Source organism: Salvelinus sp. IW2-2015, linkage group LG32, assembly GCF_002910315.2.
Source record: "Salvelinus sp. IW2-2015 linkage group LG32, ASM291031v2, whole genome shotgun sequence".
Classification (NCBI taxonomy): domain Eukaryota; kingdom Metazoa; phylum Chordata; class Actinopteri; order Salmoniformes; family Salmonidae; genus Salvelinus; species Salvelinus sp. IW2-2015.
In genome coordinates, this window is record NC_036871.1 from 6320363 (window position 1) to 6326362 (window position 6000).

Consider the following 6000-nt stretch of genomic DNA (forward strand, 5'->3'; position numbering starts at 1 on the left):
TCCCCATGGTGGTACACGGAAAGAACATTAAGCAGGTAAACTCATACAAGTACCCGGGGGTCCACATTGACAGTGGGCTTTGCTGGCGCACCCATGTGGAGAGCGTGTGCTCACGCATCCAATAGTGCTTACACTTCCTGCGTTGACTTTAGGGTCTATGGAGGCTGGTGACAAACATTTTGAGGAGGATGGGAGACCCACGGTATAGGCACGTAACGCACGGAGACGACAAGGTGTGTTTCAAAAATCGGCAAAGACTAATTATTTTAACCTAAAGCATTTAATAAAGACATTTATAGTACAATATTATGGGGAATGAGAGGGCTAATTACACCGTGTTGGAAAGGGATCACAGCAGTGAGGGAATTAGGCATGAGTTGAGGTGTTCAGAGGCTTGACCAGTGCAGGACAGGATTTGACTGGGAAGACAAAAAACAACAACACAACACACTACATAGATTGACAAAAGGGCTAAGAATGAGTTAGTCCAAGCAAGGAGTAAAATCATTGATGTGTAATAATGTGATTGTGTACGTGATTGACTCTAATGAGTTGACTCTAATGATTGTCAATTTGTAAGTCGCTCTGGATAAGAGCGTCTGCTAAATGACTTAAATGTAAATGTAAATTGACAGGAATGAGAGAAAATGTATAGGGGTACTCACAGTGCTTGGAGGGGAAACATTCAATGTGCCAGTGGACGAGTGGGCACATGAGACGTGGCTTCAGTTCATGTCAGGAGAAAGTTGACAATGGTAGTAGAGGGGACTTAGCTGTAAATACAAATAACAGATACATTCCATTACAGCTGCGCCATCGTAGGTTTGGACAACGAGTTTCTCTATGAACTTAAACTCAGACATCTCAAAAGTCATAAAGTGAAACACAGACTGCGCATTTCACCCACATGACACATCAAAGAATCCCAAGAAATGTTCCTGAATAAATCCCTGATCATCCACATACCTGACGATAACGGACTACTGCAAGCAGACTGGTGCCACCATAGGTCCCAGAGCTGTGGGGCAATTTTTACCCCCTGGGGCCTGGAGTTTTTCCTTATATGTTAAGCTAACTAGGAAAACTCTGGACCCTATAAGTTATGACAGTGATTAATCAGTTGTAAAAAGATTTTATGGGCTATGACGGGACCAGTTTTTCATAATCATCAAACATGATTTTTTTAAACTCCTGACTACAAATTGCAGCTATCTTATATTTGTTCATATAAATTATATTTAGACTAGATTAGGAGGGGGATTTCCTCCACCCAGACACAGACAACAACTGATACGACAATAGAACTCACAGGGCTGAGCTTGCTTTAGGCATGTTTGCATCATGCAGGTCTATGCAACTGTAGGCCTTACAAAACATTTACTCACATCCGTCATCACTATTATGTTGATTCGTTAATTCCAGTTAATCATTATGGATTAAACACGTATAGGCAGCCTAGCCAGCCCAATTATAAATATAAACTCAATTTCATCACATTCGCATTTTCTCCTGACACACAAATGGACTATAAATAGATGACGTTACCATTAGTTTACCGCACAGGCTGTATGCAGCTGCTCTTATTAGTAGCCTACAGTTGATCAGACTGAAAAATAGTCTCGTTTTCATCCCAAACAGCATGTCAGATTTCTAATGTTTAGGTGTAGCCTAGGCTGCTGCAACATTTATATCATGAGTTGTTGCTTGTGTCTGTCCGGAGTGATTGTGTTATCATCTTTGCTAAATGTATACTGGATGAAAGTGGAAAGTCTACTTGAGCGCACGCGAAAAATGCGCTGCGTCAAACTCTCTCTTTAATCTTTTAATGGATGATGAGATGGAAGCTATCAAATCATTCGGGATTGTTTTCGACATCCCAGAAAAGACAGTCGAAAGTTCGATGTGTTCAGCAAGTGAAGCATCGTAACGTGCAATTACCTCTGCACGCTCCTTGTAGTTCCCCTTGTCGGTGGAACTTTCCATCTCAAAATCTTGCAGGCCCAAAAACGCAGGCAAGGCCAGCAATACAGGCGGCTTGATGAAAGGCTCCCTGTTAACCAGCTATACTTTTGATACCAGGTGTCATTGAACACCCTCACCTTTTCACCCTTCTCCGTGAAACTGATCTCAGGTCGACCCTCGCTTTTAATTCGCAACTTTTCCGTGTACCCCAGAGAATGAAAGGGGTCAACAAAAAGTCCACAACATTTTCGGCAACGTTGGCCATTCTAACGTTACCATTATGGCACAGAAAACTGCACACTCGCTCTAGTAGCTAGCTATAGCTAACGTTAGCTAAATTACTGAAGTTAGCAAGGCAAATGTAAATAAATTGCAAAAAGATAGTTAAGAAAACAATTGATAATATTTCACCTATATCTCCTGTAAGAATAATTTCCAGAAAATGCTCAACTATCACTTTTCARTCTTAATCTCTATCCAACAACGTCCCCAAGCTTCTCAACACATGGAACCCCCATAATGCTCTGTGGCACAATCCCAATACAAATCAAAGTTCTTTGATCCTAATTCTATGACTGGATGGACAACATGTCAGTTCATACTGCAAAAGCTTTGATTGGTTGGAGGACGTCCTCCGGAAGTAGTCAGAATTACAATGTATGTCTATGGAAGGGGGTGAGGCCTACAAGCATCCTAGGTTTTGTATTGAAGTCAATGTAGCCAGAGGAGGACCGCTGCACCATGGTGCTACCACAGACAGTGCTGTTGAAGTTACTGTAGACCTTCARTGCAAAAAAGTGTTATTGAATCAATTATTTGGTGATATATGAATATATTTAATATAGTTTTACCTAAAAAATATKACTTTTTTAATGTTTCACTATTTTAATTTTATGACATTTTACTGAGGAGGATGGTCCTCCCCTTCCTCCTCTAAGGAGCCTCCACTGATGGAGTCAACCAGAAGATTATTATCCTCTTTTATAAGTCCACCATTGAATCAATCCTATGCTACAGCATTGTTATATTGGTTTGGTAACCTGACAGTGCAGCTCAAAGCCCAAATCTTGAAACTGACCAAGACAGCACGGAAGATTATAGGCATGACACTTCCCTCCTCTCTCCAGGAGATTTTCGAGGAGACCATCATCAGACAGGCCAGAAAGGTCATATCAGACCCCACACATGTATTGAACACAGAGTTCCAGCTGATGCCATCTAGGAGGCGTGACAGGGTGCCAATAGAGCCCCACAGTGGAGGTGTTATAATACCCATAAAACCTAGCGGTCAAACAGGAAAATGGTTCCAATAGTTTTTTCACCATTCATTTTAAAAACACTGAAAATAAGGTCTGTGTTTTGGGTAGGCTTACTCTGGTGTGACGTTTTGATAACCGTGCAAATCTCTCAGACAACATGACTTTTATCAATATATTCGTCGCTATTTACTATCAGATTCYAATAAACTAATTAGCATCAAAGTAAACATCATGCAAAAATACAAATCCCTGCAAGCTCATGCATGTTATCTGTAGCTAAAACCTTTGCTAACAGGTATTGTGTCAATTTAAAACTTGCACAAGACAGTTCACAGAATTGTCAATTTAAAGAACTTTTGCCAATTTATTCATTACTAAATTTAGCTAACATTAAATAGTTAATCCAAAGATTCTTATCTTTTCCTTGATTTGTCAGTTTTGTCCAGATCATCACGGTGTTTGTAGTTCTTTACGATAGTCACAATCGCAGCTAATTAGCATTTCATTTTTGGGGGGTAAATACAGGCAAATATATTGGTAGAAGTCACCTTGTCCTAGAAAGAGTTACACAGTTATCAAAACGTCACACCAGGGTAAGCCCACTGTCGTGGAATTATTATAATCAAAAGGAGAGATTTTTACATTTCTTCAAAACTTTATTATTTAATTACTGAAGTAATGGAGCTTGTCAACGAGCCCCCTGTWGGTGATTCGTTGAGAGCCCAACGAGTGGATTTGAGCCACAAKATTTTATAGCAAAGTCCATCCTCCTGGATGTTTATGACAAACAACAGATGTATGGAATGGGTCACAAGGTTACTAATAATTCACATCAGACAGTATCTGCTGTGAAGACTGTTCTCATTGTGTAGAAACCAGGGTCTGGCCCCAAGCCATCTCTCCCTGGTACCTTATAGAACAGAAACACCAACTCATGCTATGGAATGCGGTCTTGTTAGGTTTATCACCCAAAGCATCGTAAAACTTCTGTCAGCATTAAATCTCCCAGAGGCCCACTTTCAGTCCACACACACAGATGAGTGTTCTAAAAAAAACGATTCTGTTGCATAAAACAAACATTTGACTCAATAACAGTATTATAACAATTTATTTACAAAGTTTGGAAAAAGTCAAGGGGTCTGAATACTTCCCGAATGCACTGTATAAAAACTTGTTTGTACCCATGTCAACAAATATGCTTAACATCAGGGGAGACGGCAATGATGGACTGGAGCCTGGCCTGTAGGCCTTCATCACATGGAACTGCCATCTAGTCACAGCCTTACCTGACATTTTTTACATGAACATTTTAGTTATGTAGTACAGTCGTGGCCAAAAGTTTTGAGAATGACACAAATATTAATTTTCACAGAGTCTGCTGCCTCAGTTTGTATGATGGCAATTTGCATATTCTCCAGAATGTTAAGAAGAGTGATCAGATGAATTGCAATTAATTGCAAAGTACCTCTTTGCCATGCAAATGAACTGAATCCCCCCAAAACATTTCCATGGCATTTCAGTCCTACCACAAAAGGACCAGCTGACATCATGTCAGTGATTCTCTCGTTAACACAGGTGTGAGTGTTGACAAGGACAAGGCTGGAGATCACTCCGTCATGCTGATTGAGTTTGAATAACAGACTGGAAGCTTCAAAAGGAGGATGGTGCTTGGAATCATTGTTCTTCCTCTGTCAACCATGGTTACCTGGAAGGAAACACATGCCGTCATCATTGCTTTGCACAAAAAGGGCTTCACAGGCAAGGATATTGCTGCCAGTAAGATTGCACCTAAATCAACCATTTATCCGATCATCAAGAACTTCAAGGAGAGCGGTGCAATTGTTGTGAAGAAGGCTTCAGGGCGCCCAAGAAAGTCCAGCAAGCGCCAGGACCATCTCCTAAAGTTGATTCAGCTGCGGGATCGGGGCACCACCAGTACAGAGATTGCTCAGGAATGGCAGCAGGCAGGTATGAGTACATCTGCATGCACAGTGAGGCGAAGACTTTTGGAGGATGGCCTGGTGTCAAGAAGGGCAGCAAAGAAGCCACTTTAGCTTCTAGCTAGCTAGCTGTAGCTTATGATTTCAGTAGTAGATTCATTCTATGATCCTTGATTGGCTGGACAACAAGTCAGTTCATTCTGCAAGAGCTCTGATAGTTTGGAGGACGTTCTCCGGAAGTTGTCATAATTACTGTGTAAGTCAACCCTCTTCCTGGAGATCTACTGTCCTGTAGGTTTTCAGTCCAACCCTAATTTAGCATATCTGATTCAGCTAGCTATAGTCTTGCTGAGCAGCTATTATGTAGAATCAGGTGTGTTAAATTAGGGTTGGACTGAAAACCCACAGGATGGTAGATCTCCAGGAAGAGGGTTGGGCAGCCCTGGTGTAAGTCTATGGAAGGCGGTGAGAACCATGAGCCTCCTAGGTTTTGTATTGAAGTCAATGTACCCAGAGGACAGAAGCTAGCTGTCCTCCGGCTACACCATGGTGCTACCCTACAGAGTGCTGCTGAGGCTACTGTAGACCTTCATTGCAAAACATTGTGTATTTTAATCAATTATTTGGTGACGTGAATATTGTATATTTTAGAAATTCACTGAGCATGGTCCTCCCAGTCCTCTGAGGAGCCTCCACTGATGTGTGTGTGTGTGTGTGGCTTTATGGGCAGTATTATTGGGTGTTAATTTGTTTGGCAAAAAGCCATAGAAAGTCATTGGATTTCCAATGCTGTTCTTTAACTGTCCCAAGGAGAAATCCCCCACCAAAGACTAGCTTCA